This window comes from Phyllobates terribilis, unplaced genomic scaffold (genome assembly GCF_046119375.1).
Source record: "Phyllobates terribilis strain yellow unplaced genomic scaffold, ASM4611937v1 Scaffold_69__1_contigs__length_7402412, whole genome shotgun sequence".
Taxonomy (NCBI): domain Eukaryota; kingdom Metazoa; phylum Chordata; class Amphibia; order Anura; family Dendrobatidae; genus Phyllobates; species Phyllobates terribilis.
In genome coordinates, this window is record NW_027362829.1 from 4,081,480 (window position 1) to 4,104,251 (window position 22,772).

Genomic DNA, 22,772 nt, shown 5'->3' on the forward strand with positions numbered 1-22,772 from the left:
GTGTGCGTCCTATAGACCAGAAGCAGCGTCCTATCAAGTATGCTTATCATGTGTCTGGCACCTGCCGGAGCAGATTTCAGCTGATCGTGGGGGTGCCAGGTGTCAGACCCTCCGATCTCATACTGATGAGCTATCTTACAGATAGGTCATCAATTCTTAAGTCCCAAATAACCCTTTAAGGGGACTGGGAATGAAATCACCACCAAGGCACCAACAGAATAATAAATATGTCCTTGTATAAACTGTTGGTTCATTATAAGCTCATTGTCTACACAATGCAGAAATGAATGATTTATACAGGGGCATCTTTATAAACTCATTACACAGTGGTATTTCACAATGGTGGTGGTTTAGGGGCCTGAAATGAAGTGATGGGTTACCTTTAATACATCCATGAACATTCACACACATACACACTCACCTCAACACACACATACATACACACACAGACACAAATACACACTTACCTCTATACACATACAATAAACAGACGTGCACACACCCCTTCAGTGCTGCAGTGCTCGGTAAACAAACACACAGACCGTTAGTCCAGGGACACACAAACCATCACACAGCCACCCCTTTATTGATGGGGTCACAGAGACACACCCCTTCATTTCTGGGGTCACAGACACACATCCCTTTGGTGCTGAGGTCATACAAACAGACACAGACACACACCTTCAGTGCTGGAGCCACACACACAGCCCTTCAGTGCTGCATTTCAGGTGACATGTACACGTGTGCCAAACACACGTGCACACACCCCTTCAGTGTTGCAGTGATGAGGAAACAAGCACACACCCCATTAGTGCAGGGACACACAAACCAACACACATCCACCCCTTTATTGATGGGGTCACATAGACACCCCTTCATTTCTGGGGTCACAGACACACATCCCTTTGGTGCTGAGGTCACACAAACAGACACAGACACACGCCTTCAGTGCTGGAGCCACACACACAGCCCTTCAGTGCTGCATTTCAGGGGCCATGTACACGTGTGCCAAACACACGTGCACACACCCCTTCAGTGCTGCAGTGTTGAGGACACAAGCACACACCCCATTAGTGCAGGGACACGCAAACCATCACACATCCACCCCTTTATTGATGGGGTCACATAGACACACCCCTTCATTGCTGGGGTCATGGACACACATCCCTTTGGTGCTGAGGTCACACAAACAGACACAGACACACACCTTCAGTGCTGGGGCTACACACACAGCCCTTCTGTGCTGCATTTCAGGGGACATGTACACGTGTGCCAAACACACGTGCACACACCCCTTCAGTGCTGCAGTGTTGAGGACACAAACACACACCCCATTAGTGCAGGGACACGCAAACCATCACACATCCACCCCTTTATTGATGGGGTCACATAGACACCCCTTCATTTCTGGGGTCACAGACACACATCCCTTTGGTGCTGAGGTCACACAGACAGACACAGACACACGCCTTCAGTGCTGGAGCCACACACAGAGCCCTTCAGTGCTGCATTTCAGGGGACATGTACTTGTGTGCCAAACACACGTGCACACACCCCTTCAGTGTTGCAGTGATGAGGAAACAAGCACACACCCCATTAGTGCAGGGACACGCAGACCATCAGACAGCCTCCCCGTTATTGATGGGGCCATAGAGACACACATCTTTATTGCTGGGGTCACAGACACACATCCCTTTGGTGCTGAGGTCACACAAACAGACACAGACACACACATTCAGTGCTGGGGCCACACACACAGCCCTTCAACGCTGCATTTCATGAGACATGTACACTTGTGCCAAACACACGTGCACACACCCCTTCAGTGCTGCAGTGTTGAGGACACAAACACCCACCCCATTAGTGCAGGGACACACAAACCATCACACAACCACCCCTTTTATTGATGGGGCCATAGAGACACACCCCTTCATTGCTGGGGTCACAGACACATCCCTTTGGTGCTGAGGTCACACAAACAGACACACACCTTCAGTGCTGGGGCCACACACACACCCCTTCAGTGCTGCATTTCAGGGGACATGTACACGTGTGCCAAACACACGTGCACACACCCCTTCAGTGCTGTAGTGTTGAGGACACAAACACACACCCCATTAGTGCAGGGACACGCAAACCATCACACATCCACCCCTTTATTGATGGGGTCACATAGACACCCCTTCATTTCTGGGGTCACAGACACACATCCCTTTGGTGCTGAGGTCACACAAACAGACACAGACACACACCTTCTGTGCTGGAGCCACACACACAGCCCTTCAGTGCTGCATTTCAGGGGACATACACACACGTGCCAAATACACGTGCACACACCCCTTCAGTGTTGCAGTGATGAGGAAGCAAGCACACACCCCATTAGTGCAGGGACACACAAACCATCACACAACCATCCCTTTTGTTGATGGGGCCATAGAGACACAGCCCTTCATTGCTGGGGTCACAGACACACATCCCTTTGGTGCTGAGGTCACACAAACAGACACAGACACACACCTTCAGTGCTGGAGCCACACGCGCAGCCCTTCAGTGCTGCATTTCAGGGGACATGTACATGTGTGCCAAACACACGTGCACACACCCCTTCAGTGTTGCAGTGATGAGGAAGCAAGCACACACCCCATTAGTGCAGGGACACACAAACCATCACACAACCATCCCTTTTGTTGATGGGGCCATAGAGACACAGCCCTTCATTGCTGGGGTCACAGACACACATCCCTTTGGTGCTGATGTCACACAAACAGACACAGACACACCCCTTCAGTGTTGCAGTGATGAGGAAACAAGCACACACCCCATTAGTGCAGGGACACGCAGACCATCAGACAGCCTCCCCGTTATTGATGGGGCCATAGAGACACACATCTTTATTGCTGGGGTCACAGACACACATCCCTTTGGTGCTGAGGTCACACAAACAGACACAGACACACACATTCAGTGCTGGGGCCACACACACAGCCCTTCAACGCTGCATTTCATGAGACATGTACACTTGTGCCAAACACACGTGCACACACCCCTTCAGTGCTGCAGTGTTGAGGACGCAAACACCCACCCCATTAGTGCAGGGACACACAAACCATCACACAACCACCCCTTTTATTGATGGGGCCATAGAGACACACCCCTTCATTGCTGGGGTCACAGACACACATCCCTTTGGTGCTGAGGTCACACAAACAGACACACACCTTCAATGCTGGGGCCACACACACACCCCTTCAGTGCTGCATTTCAGGGGACATGTACACGTGTGCCAAACACACGTGCACACACCCCTTCAGTGCTGTAGTGTTGAGGACACAAACACACACCCCATTAGTGCAGGGACACACAAACCATCACACAGCCACCCCTTTATTGATGGGGCCATAGAGACACAGCCCTTCATTGCTGGGGTCACAGACACACATCCCTTTGGTGCTGAGGTCTCACAAACAGACACAGACACACACCTTCTGTGCTGGAGCCACACACACAGCCCTTCAGTGCTGCATTTCAGGGGAGATATACACGTGTGCCAAATACACGTGCACACACCCCTTCAGTGTTGCAGTCATGAGGAAGCAAGCACACACCCCATTAGTGCAGGGACACACAAACCATCACACAACCATCCCTTTTGTTGATGGGGCCATAGAGACACACCCCTTCATTGCTGGGGTCACAGACACACATCCCTTTGGTGCTGAGGTCACACAAACAGACACACACCTTCAGTGATGGGGCCACACACACAGCCCTTCAGTGCTGCATTTCATGGGACATATACACGTGTGCCAAACACACGTTCACACACCCCTTCTGTGCTGCAGTGTTGAGGAAACAAGCACACACCCCATTAGTGCATGGACACGCAAACCATCACACATCCACCCCTTTATTGATGGGGTCACAGAGACACCCCTTCATTTCTGGGATCACAGACACACATCCCTTTGGTGCTGAGGTCACACAAACAGACACAGACACACACTTTCAGTGCTAGGGCCACACACACAGCCCTTCAGTGTTGCATTTCTGGAGACATGTACATGTGTGCCAAACACACGTGCACACACCACTTCAGTGCTGCAGTGTTGAGGACACAAACACACACCCCATTAGTGCCGGGACACACAAACCATCACACAGCCACCCCTTTATTGATGGGGCCATAGAGACACAGCCCTTCATTGCTGGGGTCACAGACACACATCCCTTTGGTGCTGAGGTCACACAAACAGACACAGACACACACCTTCAGTGCTGGAGCCACACGCGCAGCCCTTCAGTGCTGCATTTCAGGGGACATGAACATGTGTGCCAAACACACGTGCACACACCCCTTCAGTGTTGCAGTGATGAGGAAACAAGCACACACCCCATTAGTGCAGGGACACGCAGACCATCAGACAGCCTCCCCGTTATTGATGGGGCCATAGAGACACACATCTTTATTGCTGGGGTCACAGACACACATCCCTTTGGTGCTGAGGTCACACAAACAGACACAGACACACACCTTCAGTGCTGGGGCCACACACACAGCCCTTCAGCGCTGCATTTCATGAGACATGTACACTTGTGCCAAACACACGTGCACACACCCCTTCAGTGTTGCAGTGATGAGGAAACAAGCACACACCCCATTAGTGCAGGGACACGCAAACCATCAGACAGCCTCCCCGTTATTGATGGGGCCATTTAGACACACATCTTTATTGCCGGGGTCACAGACACACATCCCTTTGGTGCTGAGGTCACACAAACAGACACAGACACACACCTTCAGTGCTGGGGCCACACACATAGTCCTTCAGTGCTGCATTTCAGGGGACATGTACACTTGTGCCAAACACACGTGCACACACCCCTTCAGTGCTGCAGTGTTGAGGACACAACACACACCCCATTAGTGCAGGGACACACAAACCATCACACAACCACCCCTTTTATTGATGGGGCCATAGAGACACACCCCTTCATTGCTGGGGTCACAGACACACATCCCTTTGGTGCTGATGTCACACAAACAGACACAGACACACACCTTCAGTGCTGGGGCCACACACACAGCCCTTCAGTGCTGCATTTTTGGAGACATGTACACGTGTGCCAAACACACGTGCACACACCCCTTCAGTGCTGCAGTGTTGAGGAAACAAGCACACACCCCAATAGTGCAGGGACACACAAACCATCACACAACCACCCCTTTTATTGACGGGGCCATAGAGACACACCCCTTCATTGCTGGGGTCACAGACACACATCCCTTTGGTGCTGAGGTCACACAAACAGACACAGACACACACCTTCAGTGCTGGGGCCACACACATAGCCCTTCAGTGCTGCATTTCAGGGGACATGTACACTTGTGCCAAACACACGTGCACACACCCCTTCAGTGCTGCAGGGTTGAGGACACAACACACACCCCATTAGTGCAGGGACACACAAACCATCACACAACCACCCCTTTTATTGATGGGGCCATAGAGACACACCCCTTCATTGCTGGGGTCACAGACACACATCCCTTTGGTGCTGATGTCACACAAACAGACACAGACACACACCTTCAGTGCTGGGGCCACACACACAGCCCTTCAGTGCTGCATTTCAGGGGACATGTAGACGTGTGCCAAACACACGTGCACACACCCCTTCAGTGTTGCAGTGATGAGGAAACAAGCACACACCCCATTAGTGCAGGGACACACAAACCAACACACATCCACCCCTTTATTGATGGGGTCACATAGACACCCCTTCATTTCTGGGGTCACAGACACACATCCCTTTGGTGCTGAGGTCACACAAACAGACACAGACACACGCCTTCAGTGCTGAAGCCACACACACAGCCCTTCAGTGTTGCATTTCTGGAGACATGTACATGTGTGCCAAACACACGTGCACACACCCCTTCAGTGCTGCAGTGTTGAGGACACAAACACACACCCCATTAGTGCAGGGACACACAAACCATCACACAGCCACCCCTTTATTGATGGGGCCATAGAGACACAGCCCTTCATTGCTGGGGTCACAGACACACATCCCTTTGGTGCTGAGGTCACACAAACAGACACAGACACACACCTTCTGTGCTGGAGCCACACACACAGCCCTTCAGTGCTGCATTTCAGGGGAAATATACACGTGTGCCAAATACACGTGCACACACCCCTTCAGTGTTGCAGTGATGAGGAAGCAAGCACACACCCCATTAGTGCAGGGACACGCAAACCATCACACAGCCTCCCCGTTATTGATGGGGCCATAGAGACACACATCTTTATTGCCGGGATCACGGACACACATCCCTTTGGTGCTGAGGTCACACAAACAGGTACAGACACACACCTTCAGTGCTGGGGCCACACACACAGCCCTTCAGTGCTGCATTTCAGGGGACATGTACACTTGTGCCAAACACACGTGCACACACCCCTTCAGTGCTGCAGTGTTGAGGACACAAACACACACCCCATTAGTGCAGGGACACACAAACCATCACACAACCACCCCTTTTATTGATGGGGCCATAGAGACACACCCCTTCATTGCTGGGGTCACAGACACACATCCCTTTGGTGCTGATGTCACACAAACAGACACAGACACACCCCTTCAGTGTTGCAGTGATGAGGAAACAAGCACACACCCCATTAGTGCAGGGACACGCAGACCATCAGACAGCCTCCCCGTTATTGATGGGGCCATAGAGACACACATCTTTATTGCTGGGGTCACAGAGACACATCCCTTTGGTGCTGAGGTCACACAAACAGACACAGACACACACATTCAGTGCTGGGGCCACAAACACAGCCCTTCAACGCTGCATTTCATGAGACATGTACACTTGTGCCAAACACACGTGCACACACCCCTTCAGTGCTGCAGTGTTGAGGACACAAACACCCACCCCATTAGTGCAGGGACACACAAACCATCACACAACCACCCCTTTTATTGATGGGGCCATAGAGACACACCCCTTCATTGCTGGGGTCACAGACACACATACCTTTGGTGCTGAGGTCACACAAACAGACACACACCTTCAGTGCTGGGGCCACACACACACCCCTTCAGTGCTGCATTTCTGGAGACATGTACATGTGTGCCAAACACACGTGCACACACCCCTTCAGTGCTGCAGTGTTGAGGACACAAACACACACCCCATTAGTGCAGGGACACACAAACCATCACACAGCCACCCCTTTATTGATGGGGCCTTAGAGACACAGCCCTTCATTGCTGGGGTCACAGACACACATCCCTTTGGTGCTGAGGTCACACAAACAGACACAGACACACACCTTCAGTGCTGGAGCCACACGCGCAGCCCTTCAGTGCTGCATTTCAGGGGACATGTACATGTGTGCCAAACACATGTGCACACACCCCTTCAGTGTTGCAGTGATGAGGAAACAAGCACACACCCCATTAGTGCATGGACACGCAGACCAACAGACAGCCTCCCCGTTATTGATGGGGCCATAGAGACACACATCTTTATTGCTGGGGTCACAGACACACATCCCTTTGGTGCTGAGGTCACACAAACAGACACAGACGCACACCTTCAGTGCTGGGGCCACACACACAGCCCTTCAGCGCTGCATTTCATGAGACATGTACACTTGTGCCAAACACACGTGCACACACCCCTTCAGTGTTGCAGTGATGAGGAAACAAGCACACACCCCATTAGTGCAGGGACACGCAAACCATCAGACAGCCTCCCCGTTATTGATGGGGCCATTTAGACACACATCTTTATTGCCGGGGTCACAGACACACATCCCTTTGGTGCTGAGGTCACACAAACAGACACAGACACACACCTTCAGTGCTGGGGCCACACACATAGTCCTTCAGTGCTGCATTTCAGGGGACATGTACACTTGTGCCAAACACACGTGCACACACCCCTTCAGTGCTGCAGTGTTGAGGACACAGCACACACCCCATTAGTGCAGGGACACACAAACCATCACACAACCACCCCTTTTATTGATGGGGCCATAGAGACACACCCCTTCATTGCTGGGATCACAGACACACATCCCTTTGGTGCTGATGTCACACAAACAGACACAGACACACACCTTCAGTGCTGGGGCCACACACACAGCCCTTCAGTGCTGCATTTTTGGAGACATGTACACGTGTGCCAAACACACGTGCACACACCCCTTCAGTGCTGCAGTGTTGAGGAAACAAGCACACACCCCATTAGTGCAGGGACACACAAACCATCACACAACCACCCCTTTTATTGATGGGGCCATAGAGACACACCCCTTCATTGCTGGGGTCACAGACACACATCCCTTTGGTGCTGAGGTCACACAAACAGACACAGACACACACCTTCAGTGCTGGGGCCACACACATAGCCCTTCAGTGCTGCATTTCAGGGGACATGTACACTTGTGCCAAACACACGTGCACACACCCCTTCAGTGCTGCAGTGTTGAGGACACAACACACACCCCATTAGTGCAGGGACACACAAACCATCACACAACCACCCCTTTTATTGATGGGGCCATAGAGACACAGCCCTTCATTGCTGGGGTCACAGACACACATCCCTTTGGTGCTGATGTCACACAAACAGACACAGACACACACCTACAGTGCTGGGGCCACACACACAGCCCTTCAGTGCTGCATTTCAGGGGACATGTAGACGTGTGCCAAACACACGTGCACACACCCCTTCAGTGTTGCAGTGATGAGGAAATAAGCACACACCCCATTAGTGCAGGGACACGCAAACCATCACACAGCCTCCCCGTAATTGATGGGGCCATAGAGACACACATCTTTATTGCTGGGGTCACAGACACACATCCCTTTGGTGCTGATGTCACACAAACAGACACATACACACACCTTCAGTGCTGGGGCCACACACATAGCCCTTCAGTGCTGCATTTCAGGGGACATGTACATGTGTGCCAAACAAACGTGCTCACACCCCTTCAGAGCTGCAGTGTTGAGGACACATACACACACCCCATTAGTGCAGGGACACACAAACCATCACACAACCACCCCTTTATTGATGGGGCCATAGAGACACAGCCCTTCATTGCTGGGGTCACAGACACACATCCCTTTGGTCCTGAGGTCACACAAACAGACACAGACACACACCTTCAGTGCTGGAGCCACACGCACAGCCCTTCAGTGCTGCATTTCAGGGGACATGTACATGTGTGCCAAACACACTTGCACACATCCCTTCAGTGTTGCAGTGATGAGGTAACAAGCACACACCCCATTAGTGCAGGGACACGCAAACCATCACACAGCCTCCCCGTTATTGATGGGGCCATTTAGAAACACATCTTTATTGCCGGGGTCACAGACACACATCCCTTTGGTGCTGAGGTCACACAAACAGACACAGACACACGCCTTCAATGCTGGAGCCACACAGACAGCCCTTCAGTGCTGCATTTCAGGGGACATGTACATGTGTGCCAAACACACGTGCACACACCCCTTCAGTGTTGCAGTGATGAGGAAACAAGCACACACCCCATTAGTGCAGGGACATGCAGACCATCAGACAGCCTCCCCGTTATTGATGGGGCCATAGAGACACACATCTTTATTGCTGGGGTCACAGACACACATCCCTTTGGTGCTGAGGTCACACAAACAGACACACACCTTCAGTGCTGGGGCCACACACATAGCCCTTCAGTGCTGCATTTCAGGGGACATGTACATGTGTGCTAAACACACGTGCACACACCCCTTCAGTGCTGCAGTGTTGAGGACACATGCACACACCCCATTAGTGCAGGGACACACAAACCATCACACAACCATCCCTTTTGTTGATGGGGCCATAGAGACACACCCCTTCATTGCTGGGGTCACAGACACACATCCCTTTGGTGCTGAGGTCACACAAACAGACACAGACACACACCTTCAGTGCTGGGGCCACACACACAGCCCTTCAGTGCTGCATTTCATGGGACATGTACACGTGTGCCAAACACACGTTCAAACACCCCTTCTGTGCTGCAGTGTTGAGGAAACAAGCACACACCCCATTAGTGTAGGGACACGCAAACCATCACACATCCACCCCGTTATTGATGGGGTCACAGAGACACCCCTTCATTTCTGGGATCACAGACACACATCCCTTTGGTGCTGAGGTCACACAAACAGACACAGACACACACTTTCAGTGCTGGGGCCACACACACAGCCCTTCCGTGTTGCATTTCTGGAGACATGTACATGTGTGCCAAACACACGTGCACACACCCCTTCAGTGCTGCAGTGTTGAGGACACAAACACACACCCCATTAGTGCAGGGACACACAAACCATCACACAGCCACCCCTTTATTGATGGGGCCATAGAGACACAGCCCTTCATTGCTGGGGTCACAGACACACATCCCTTTGGTGCTGAGGTCACACAAACAGACACAGACACACACCTTCAGTGCTGGAGCCACACGCGCAGCCCTTCAGTGCTGCATTTCAGGGGACATGAACATGTGTGCCAAACACACGTGCACACACCCCTTCAGTGTTGCAGTGATGAGGAAACAAGCACACACCCCATTAGTGCAGGGACACGCAAACCATCAGACAGCCTCCCCATTATTGATGGGGTCATTTAGACACACATCTTTATTGCCGGGGTCACAGACACACATCCCTTTGGTGCTGAGGTCACACAAACATACACAGACACACACCTTCAGTGCTGGGGCCACACACATAGCCCTTCAGTGCTGCATTTCAGGGGACATTACACTTGTGCCAAACACACGTGTACACACCCCTTCAGTGCTGCAGTGTTGAGGACACAACACACACCCCATTAGTGCAGGGACACACAAACCATCACACAACCACCCCTTTTATTGATGGGGCCATAGAGACACACCCCTTCATTGCTGGGGTCACAGACACACATCCCTTTGGTGCTGATGTCACACAAACAGACACAGACACACACCTTCAGTGCTGGGGCCACACACACAGCCCTTCAGTGCTGCATTTTTGGAGACATGTACACGTGTGCCAAACACACGTGCACACACCCCTTCAGTGCTGCAGTGTTGAGGAAACAAGCACACACCCCATTAGTGCAGGGACACACAAACCATCACACAACCACCCCTTTTATTGACGGGGCCATAGAGACACACCCCTTCATTGCTGGGGTCACAGACACACATCCCTTTGGTGCTGAGGTCACACAAACAGACACAGACACACACCTTCAGTGCTGGGGCCACACACACAGCCCTTCAGTGCTGCATTTCAGGGGACATGTAGACGTATGCCAAACACACGTGTACACACCCCTTCAGTGTTGCAGTGATGAGGAAACAAGCACACACCCCATTAGTGCAGGGACACGCAAACCATCACACAGCCTCCCCGTAATTGATGGGGCCATAGAGACACACATCTTTATTGCTGGGGTCACAGACACACATCCCTTTGGTGCTGATGTCACACAAACAGACACATACACACACCTTCAGTGCTGGGGCCACACACATAGCCCTTCAGTGCTGCATTTCAGGGGACATGAACATGTGTGCCAAACACACGTGCACACACCCCTTCAGTGCTGCAGTGTTGAGGACACATACACACACCCCATTAGTGCAGGGACACACAAACCATCACACAACCACCCCTTTATTGATGGGGCCATAGAGACACAGCCCTTCATTGCTAGGGTCACAGACACACATCCCTTTGGTGCTGAGGTCACACAAACAGACACAGACACACACCTTCAGTGCTGGAGCCACACGCACAGCCCTTCAGTGCTGCATTTCAGGGGACATGTAGACGTGTGCCAAACACACGTGCACACATCCCTTCAGTGTTGCAGTGATGAGGTAACAAGCACACATTAGTGCAGGGACACGCAAACCATCACACAGCCTCCCCGTTATTGATGGGGCCATTTAGACACACATCTTTATTGCCGGGGTCACAGACACACATCCCTTTGGTGCTGAGGTCACACAAACACACACAGACACACACCTTCAGTGCTGGGGCCACACACATAGCCCTTCAGTGCTGCATTTCAGGGGACATATACACTTGTGCCAAACACACGTGCACACACCCCTTCAGTGTTGCAGTGATGAGGACACAAACACACACCCCATTAGTGCAGGGACACACAAACCATCACACAACCACCCCTTTTATTGATGGGGCCATAGAGACACACCCCTTCATTGCTGGGGTCACAGACACACATCCCTTTGGTGCTGAGGTCACACAAACAGACACAGACACACACCTTCAGTGCTGGGGCCACACACATAGCCCTTCAGTGCTGCATTTCAGGGGACATGTACATGTGTGCTAAACACACGTGCACACACCCCTTCAGTGCTGCAGTGTTGAGGACACATGCACACACCCCATTAGTGCAGGGACACACAAACCATCACACAACCATCCCTTTTGTTGATGGGGCCATAGAGACACACCCCTTCATTGCTGGGGTCACAGACACACATCCCTTTGGTGCTGAGGTCACACAAACAGACACAGACACACACCTTCAGTGCTGGGGCCACACACACAGCCCTTCAGTGCTGCATTTCATGGGACATGTACACGTGTGCCAAACACACGTTCACACACCCCTTCTGTGCTGCAGTGTTGAGGAAACAAGCACACACCCCATTAGTGTAGGGACACGCAAACCATCACACATCCACCCCGTTATTGATGGGGTCACAGAGACACCCCTTCATTTCTGGGATCACAGACACACATCCCTTTGGTGCTGAGGTCACACAAACAGACACAGACACACACTTTCAGTGCTGGGGCCACACACACAGCCCTTCCGTGTTGCATTTCTGGAGACATGTACATGTGTGCCAAACACACGTGCACACACCCCTTCAGTGCTGCAGTGTTGAGGACACAAACACACACCCCATTAGTGCAGGGACACACAAACCATCACACAGCCACCCCTTTATTGATGGGGCCATAGAGACACAGCCCTTCATTGCTGGGGTCACAGACACACATCCCTTTGGTGCTGAGGTCACACAAACAGACACAGACACACACCTTCAGTGCTGGAGCCACACGCGCAGCCCTTCAGTGCTGCATTTCAGGGGACATGTACATGTGTGCCAAACACACGTGCACACACCCCTTCAGTGTTGCAGTGATGAGGAAACAAGCACACACCCCATTAGTGCAGGGACACGCAAACCATCAGACAGCCACCCCATTATTGATGGGGTCATTTAGACACACATCTTTATTGCCGGGGTCACAGACACACATCCCTTTGGTGCTGAGGTCACACAAACAGACACAGACACACACCTTCAGTGCTGGGGCCACACACATAGCCCTTCAGTGCTGCATTTCAGGGGACATGTAGACGTGTGCCAAACACACGTGTACACACCCCTTCAGTGTTGCAGTGATGAGACAACAAGCACACACCCCATTAGTGCAGGGACACGCAAACCATCACACAGCCTCCCCGTAATTGATGGGGCCATAGAGACACACATCTTTATTGCTGGGGTCACAGACACACATCCCTTTGGTGCTGATGTCACACAAACAGACACATACACACACCTTCAGTGCTGGGGCCACACACATAGCCCTTCAGTGCTGCATTTCAGGGGACATGAACATGTGTGCCAAACACACGTGCACACACCCCTTCAGTGCTGCAGTGTTGAGGACACATACACACACCCCATTAGTGCAGGGACACACAAACCATCACACAACCACCCCTTTATTGATGGGGCCATAGAGACACAGCCCTTCATTGCTGGGGTCACAGACACACATCCCTTTGGTGCTGAGGTCACACAAACAGACACAGACACACACCTTCAGTGCTGGAGCCACACGCACAGCCCTTCAGTGCTGCATTTCAGGGGACATGTACATGTGTGCCAAACACACGTGCACACATCCCTTCAGTGTTGCAGTGATGAGGTAACAAGCACACACCCCATTAGTGCAGGGACACGCAAACCATCACACAGCCTCCCCATTATTGATGGGGCCATTTAGACACACATCTTTATTGCCGGGGTCACAGACACACATCCCTTTGGTGGTGAGGTCACACAGACACACATTCAGTGCTGGGGCCACACACATAGCCCTTCAGTGCTGCATTTCAGGGGAAATATACACTTGTGCCAAACACACGTGCACACACCCCTTCAGTGTTGCAGTGATGAGGACACAAACACACACCCCATTAGTGCAGGGACACACAAACCATCACACAACCACCCCTTTTATTGATGGGGCCATAGAGACACACCCCTTCATTGCTGGGGTCACAGACACACATCCCTTTGGTGCTGAGGTCACACAAACAGACACAGACACACACCTTCAGTGCTGGGGCCACACACACAGCCCTTCAGTGCTGCATTTCTGGAGACATGTACACGTGTGCCAAACACACGTGCACACACCCCTTCAGTGCTGCAGTGTTGAGGAAACAAGCACACATCCCATTAGTGCATGGACACGCAAACCATCACACAGCCACCCCGTTATTGATGGGGTCACAGAGACACCCCTTCATTTCTGGGATCACAGACAGACATCCCTTTGGTGCTGAGGTCACACAAACAGACACAGACACACACTTTCAGTGCTGGGGCCACACACACAGCCCTTCAGTGCTACATTTCTGGAGACATGTACATGTGTGCCAAACACACGTGCACACACCCCTTCAGTGCTGCAGTGTTGAGGACACAAACACACACCCCATTAGTGCAGGGACACACAAACCATCACACTGCCACCCCTTTATTGGTGGGGTCACAGGCACACATCCCTTTATTGGTGGGGTCACAGACACACATCCCGTTATTGGTGGGGTCACAGACACACATCCCTTTATTGGTGGGGTCACAGACACACATCCTTGTAGTGCTGGGGTCACAGACACACTTCCCTTTAGATCTGGGGTCACGCAAACCTTCAATGCTGTGCCTACACACACACTCAAATGCCCGCACACCTACCTTCTTGCTGAATCCCAAAAAGTCTTCTCAGTTGATAATTGCCGGACGTATGATAGTTACTCCACAGATCTCAGAACAGCCTTGAGGAAGGTCAGGAAGAAAGAAAACAATGCAGCTAATAATCATGTGGAAATATCATGGGGATGAGGACACAGTCCATACAGCACACACTGCAGATCTCTTCCTGATCTTACTCTGCTGTTTGTGCTGTGACACAATGCTGTGCAGCCAGTCCTCCTCCCTTTCTGATGTGACCCTATCCCCAGCGTTCAGTGATGAGCTACTTACCTGGACTGGTCCTCTTCAAGCTGTGACACAAGATGGCTCAGGAATAGAACTTTGTACATTCTGTAGCAGTTATGATGTCATGTGAGGTCTATGATGTCATGTTCTCGGTGCTGTCATGTGCTTTGTGATGTCATCATAACGGACACTGCTGTTTTATGTATCAAGTTTACACTTCAGGAAATAAATTACTAAACAAAAAAGTCACAGACTGCAAATATCCCACAGCTCCATGTTATAATTCATGACAGCTATTTAAATGAACCTTTATTTTAATCCATATAACCTACTGCTATATGAAAAATCCTCGAGACCTGAAATGGAATTTAAATTGTCGTGCATGCAGCATGTAAGAGCATGTTCACACATGGCCACTAACCAGAAAAAAACTAAGACAGAAATACAATACTCAAACACCCTACAGTAAATAAATAAATCGCAATAGTGCATGAAAATAATAAAGCGTACTTAGTTAACATAATTTTGATCTAAATAATGCGAAAGCCATCCCGCCTCGTAACGGTGACCCTTATGGGACAGTCCTAACTCTAATATTTTAAACTTTACCGTTATTTGTGTATTGTGTTTCTGTCTTTGTCTTCTACTGCTATGTGAGTTACAGGAAAACACTGGACTAAAATCACTGACTGCGGTGGATTCCCCAATAAAATGTACATTTTATTTCCTTAAATAACATTTTCCTATACACACCTTACCTAATAATCGTGACATTTTGTGGAGCGTGCCAAATATTACCCTCCATTTAAAGCCTGCCAGCTGTGTTTTGTTGAACCTATTCACACTTGGTCGCAGACCAATACCACACTACAAGACCAGTGCCTAAAACCGTGATTTATACAGCTGACATGTGCCCCCAACAGCGGGTGGAATCGCGATCCACTTGCGGTTGTTAACATGTTAAATGCTGCTGTCTGTAGCGTCGGCGTCCCTGCCTCCTGCTAGGCAGGGACGCCGTTCCCCTCACCTCTTCGCTCCGTGCCCGGCGGCTTCCTCCCGCTCTGCTGGCAGCGCGCGCTGCTTCCCGGCCTCTGTGCTTAGGGCACGCGCGCGCTCTCCCTCTCTTAAAGGGGCCACGATCGCCGTCCTAAGGAGTCCCCGGCCAACGGCCGGAGGACCTCACCATATATAAGGCACCTCCTCCAAAATGGAGGTGCCCGAGCAATGTTGTTACAAAGCCTTTCAACTCTGCTTCAGCCCTCAGGTCCCGTTACCAGATACCTGCCAGTTACCTGCCAGATCTCTGCTTGATACCTACCCGATTCCTGTCTATCTGCTTGCATTCCTGCGGTCTGACAGTCTGCCTTCCAACACCTGTCAGTCTGTCTATGGATCTGCCCGCCCACTCACCTGGGAGCGCTCACCTGCTACCTGCCTGCTAGCCTACCTGGAGGCTCTGCCGTCACTTGCTGTGACCACCTGCCTGTCCAGAGACTCCTGCCCGCTCACCTGCTACCTGCCTGCTAGCCTACCTGGAGGCTCTGCCGTCACTTGCCGTGACCACCTGCCTGTCCAGAGACTCCTGCCCGCTCACCTGGGAGCGCTCACCTGCTACCTGCCTGCTAGCCTACCTGGAGCCTCTGCCGTCACTTGCCGTGACCACCTGCCTGTCCAGAGACTCCTGCCCGCTCACCTGGGAGCGCTCACCTGCTACCTGCCTGCTAGCCTACCTGGAGGCTCTGCCGTCACTTGCCGTGACCACCTGCCTGTCCAGAGACTCCTGCCCTCTCACCTGGGAGCGCTCACTTGCTACCTGCCTGCTAGCCTATCTGGAGGCTCTGCCGTCACTTGCCGTGACCACCTGCCTGTCCAGAGACTTGCCCGCTCACCTGGGAGCGCTCACCTGCTACCTGCCTGCTAGCCTATCTAGAGACTCTTATCCTGCTGTCACTTGCCGTGACCACCTGCCTGTCTAGAGACTCTTACCCTGCTGTCACTTCCTTACAAGGACTGCCCCTTTGTATAGTTGCTCTGAGGTTCCACCTCCCAGACCCGTTACACTGTCAATCTCTGACAGCGGCATTTAACAGCGCCGCGCCGGAAGTGCGTCACTTACCCCGCCCATCTGTGACCCCGTCACGTAATCGCGGGTCACTGATGGGTGGGCATGACAACCCTGGGTCTGCAGCAGACCCCAGTGATTGTCATGTACTGACGCTATGAGCGCCACCTAGTGGTCGACGCTCATAGCACAGGAGCATTTCTGCTACATAGAGCTGATCTGCTCATACCCTGTATGTAGCATAGGTGATTGGACAGTTGCTGTTTCTAGCCTCCTAATGAGACTATAGAAGCAAGCAAAAAGTGTAAAAAAAAAAATGTTTTTAAAAATATAAAAAAAATTAAAAATATATAAAAGTTTAAATCACCCCCCTTTCGCCCCATTCAAAATAAAATTCTAAAAATACCACCCAGATACAAATATTTGCTATTGCCGTGCTCAGAATCGCCCGATCTATCAATATAAAAAAAGAATTAATCCGATCGGTAAACGGCGTAACGAGAAAAAAATTCTAAACGCCAGAATTACGTTTTTTGGTCGCAGCAACATTGCAATAAAATGCAATAATGGGCGATCAAAACATCGGATCTACCCCAAAATGGTATCAATAAAAACTTCAGCTCGGCGTGCAAAAAATAAACCCGGCCCCAGATCCCGAAAAATGGAGACGCTACGGGTCTTGTAAAATGGCGCCATTTTATTTTTTAATTCTGGCACTTTACAAAGCACTTCATTAGTTTCTTTGGCGTCATATCCATAAAATGATGATATTAAAGTGGCCTCTAGACCCTGCTTTTCCCCAGTGCAGGAGCGTTGCTGGGGTCCTAAGAGATCAGGGACCCCAGCCCCAAAGTACATGTTTCCCCATATAACCTCCCTGCCACTTAAAAGAGGATTTATACATATATAATTACAGTATACCACTGTTACTAATCTAAAATACACTATACAAAGACCAATATTCCCAAAATTACTACTATACAAGGCCAAAATGATCCTGCTACACAATGTCCTCTACCATCACCACCACACAGTGAGTCCATATATGAAGGAAAACCCCGCAGGGTAAAAGACCATCAAAGGAGTCCAGGGAGTATAAAATCTATCATATTTATTCAGCAATAGAAAAATAGGATGATGGGGGAAGGGACACAACACATATGTGATTGTTAGACATGTAAGCAAAAAAAAGCAAGGCACACAAGGAAGGGGCCATTCCAGGTATAATGGCTGTCTATAGGATCATCATGGGTATACTAAAATATCCCAAAATAGACACCACATATATTTCACTGGGGGCAACAGTCATCATATGCAGGTGCATCTCACTAAATTAGAATATCATCAAAAAGTTAATTTATTTGAGTTCTTCAATACAAAAAGTGAAACTCCTATATTATATAGAGTCATTACAGAGAGAGTGATCTATTTCAAGTGTTTATTTCTGTTAATGTTGACGATTATGGCTTACAGCCAATGAAAACACTAAAGTCAATATCTCAGTAAATTAGAATAATTAACAAAAAGCACCTGCAACGGCTTCCTAAGTGTTTAAAAATGTCCCATAGTCTGTTTCAGTAGGCTCCACAATCATGGGAAAGACTGCTGACTTTACAAATGCCAAGAAGGCAGTCATTGACACCATCAACAAGGTCCCAGAGTTCCAATTTTCCTTTGGAAATCAAGGTCCCAGAGTCTGGAGGAAGAGTGAAGAGGCCACAGTCCAAGCTGCTGGAGGTCTAGTGTGAAGTTTCCACAATCGGTGATGGTTTGGAGAGCCATGTCATCTGCTGGTGTAGGTCCACTGTGTTTTATCAAGACCAAAGTCAGCGCAGCCGTCTACCAGGACATTTTACAGCACTTCATGCTTCCCTCAGCCGACAAGCTTTTTGGAGATGGAAATTTCATTCTCCAGCAGGAATTGGCACCTGTCCACACTGCTAAAAGTACCAATACCTGGTTTACACAACAGTATCACTGTGCTTGATTGGTCAGCAAACTCACATGACCTTAACCCCATAGAGAATCTATTATAGAGAATCTATCGGGTATTGTCAAGAGGAAGATAACAGACACCAAACCAACAAAGCAGACGAGCTGAAGGCTGCTACCATAACACCTCAGCTGTACCACAGGCTGATCGCCTCCATGTCACGCCGCATTGATGCAGTAATTGATGCAAAAGGAGCCCTGACCAAGTATTGAGTGCATTTACTGAACATACATTTCAGTAGGCCAACATTTCGGATTTTAAAAACATTTTTCAAGCTGATGTTATAAAGTATTTTAATTTACTGAGATAATGACTTTTGTGATTTCATTGGCTATAAGCCATAATGAGTGGCGTACCGCCAATGGTGGCAGGCCACACCACTGCTATGGGGCCCGTGAGCCTCGGGGGAGCGAGGAGGATAGGTGAGTATTGGGGGGGTGGGAGGTTGCGGCGGCGGAGGAGCGGGCACACTTAGTAGCGGCTGCTGTAGCTACCACGTGTGCCCGCTGCTAAAGGGACATGAATATTCCCTCTTCTCCATTTCCATGGGCGTGGAGAAGAGGGAATATTCATTCTCTTTAGTAGCGGGCACGGAGGAGCGCTGAGCCGTGGCTCCTGCTTACAGTGCCCGCTACTAAAGAGAATGCATATTCACGCTTATCAACGCTCATAGTCCCGGCGTGGAGAGGAGTGAATATGCCGGCAGCAGCAGCAGCTCACCTCGACAACTGAGAGCGCGCGCTGCTCAGATACCAACATGAGCAGCTGGCAGACAGAACACAGCAGCGCTGGAGCAGAGGTGAGGAAGGAAGGTGAGTATAAGTGTTTATTTTTTTGTGTGTGCAGTGATGGGGAAACACATACCAGGATTGGGGGATGAAGAGGCCATACATACCAGGATTGGGGGATGAGGGGGCCATGCATACCAAGATTGGGGGATGAGAAGGCCACACATACCATTCTTGACCCCATTTCTGGTGATTGGATATTTCCCCGGATCTCGTGTATCCTGCTGCATATTGCTGTATATAACATAGGCTTATGTCATGTGAACAATGGCCAAATAGCTGTTGGCTGAGAACTCGTCCTGTATGATAAAATCTGCGATGGAGGTTCCTAATACGGCTTCCAACGAAGATGTGAAATCATCCAAATGTGTATAAGAACTAGCGAGTGATAAAGGAGACAATGGCTGGTGGGTAATAAGTCATTACCTGTCTGCCAATATCTTGTTCTGGAAGACTTCAAGATATCATGTATTACATATTACTGTACATATTATTTTGAAAGAGCACCATGTAATACCACATGTGTCCTGCAGAGGCCACTACGTCCAGCAAAAAACAGCTGATTGCTGAGGGTGTTCACTGCCAGACCCCCGACTATCAACTGATCGCCTGCAAGTCCTCATTTGGGGACAGGAGTTGTTCACACTTGGCATATTTTGTGATTGATGAGGGGAGGACAGTAGCCGGATATAGACTTTTTCTATAAAGTCAGATTAAAAGGGTTTTCAGGGATGAGGGGTGCCATATGTACCAGGATTGGGGGATGAGGTGTGCCATACATACCAGGGTTGGTGATGAGGGAGCCATACATACCAGGATTGGGGGATGAGGGGGCCACACATACCAGGATTGGGGGATGAGGGGTGCCATACATACCAGGATTGGTGATGAGGAAGCCATACATACCAGGATGGTGACATTTTCCAGTAGCTGCTGCATTTCCTACCCTAGGCTTATACTCAACTCAATACGTTTTCCCAGTTTTTTTGTGGTAAAATTAGGGGCCTCGGCTTATACTCGGGTCGTCTTATTTAAAACATACCTTATTTTAAAATCAGTGAGTACGTGGTGCCCATAATACTGCAGGACTGTGTGGTGTATTATACTATATGGGGGCTGCATTTTACCCTTTGGAGTGTGAAATATACTGTATGGAGGACTATGGGGAGTGCATTATATTCCATCGAGGACCATGTGAAGTTCATTATACTATATGGAGGATTATGGGGGGTGCATTATACTATATGGAGGATTTTGGAGGGTGCATTATACTATATGGAGGATTATGGGTGGCATATTATACTATATGGAAGTCTATGTGGGGACACTATGATATTTTGAGGGCTATGCGGGGGGCCCGTTATACTGTATGAAAGCAATTATATGGTGTGAAGGTTTGTGTGGGGTCCATCATACTGTTTGGAGGGCTGTGTGGGGCCATTATACTGTTAGGAGGGCTAGTGTGGGCCATTATACTGTATGTAGGCCCACTATACTGTATGGAGGGCTGTGTGGGAGTCACAGTTGGGGGAATCATACTGTGTTAGGGTCACCATACTTTGCCTTGGGAGTTGAAGTGGGGTACAATAAGGTCATTATACTGTTCATGTAGAGGCTAATGTGGAGGAATGCACCATGGGGGTATCATACTGTGTTTGGGGGACACTTTTATTGGCATCATACATCATGGGGGCAATGAAAGAGGGATCTAGGACTTCAGTAGGAGGAAAATTAGAAAAACGAAGTAAAGGCTGGAAAGTTGTGAGATCGGCTCTTCTGTGACACAGACAAATATTTCTTTATTTTTTTGGTGGGGGGGTCCAATTAGAGCTTCTGCTATGGGGCCTCATGATTTCTATGTGCGCCCCTGGCCATAATCATCAACATTAACAGAAATAAACACTTGAAATAGATCACTTTGATTGTAATGACTTTATATAATATATGAGTTTCATTTTCAGCATTGAAAAGCTAAAATAAATAAACTTTTTGATGATATTCTAATTTAGTGAGATGCACCTGTATATATAAGGGGTGTGGGTGCCATCATACTATAAGGGGCTATGAGAGTCATCATGCTATATATAAGGGGCAGTGGGGCCATCATATTATATAAAATGGGGAGTGGGTGCCAGAATACAGTTTATAAGGGGCCGTGGGGCCATCATACAGTATAAAGGGAGCTGTAGGGGCGATAATATAGTGTACAAGTGGGTGTGGGGGCCATAATACAGTATATATTGGGCTGCGGGGGCCATCATACAGTACTGTATATATGGGGCTGTGAGGGCCATTATACAGGATATAGGGAGTTGTAGGAACCATCATGCCAGTTATAAGGAGTTGTAGAGATCATCATACAGTGCATAGGGAGCTGTGGGGACCATCAGACAATGCATAGGGAGCTGTGGAAACCATCATACAGTGCATAGGGAGCTGTGGGGACCATTATGCAGTGCATAGGGAGCGTGGGGACCATTATGCAGTGCATAGGGAGCTGTGGGGACCATTATGCAGTGCATAGGGAGCTGTGGGGACCATCATGCGGAGCATAGGGAGCTGTGGGTACCATCATACAGAGCATAGGGAGC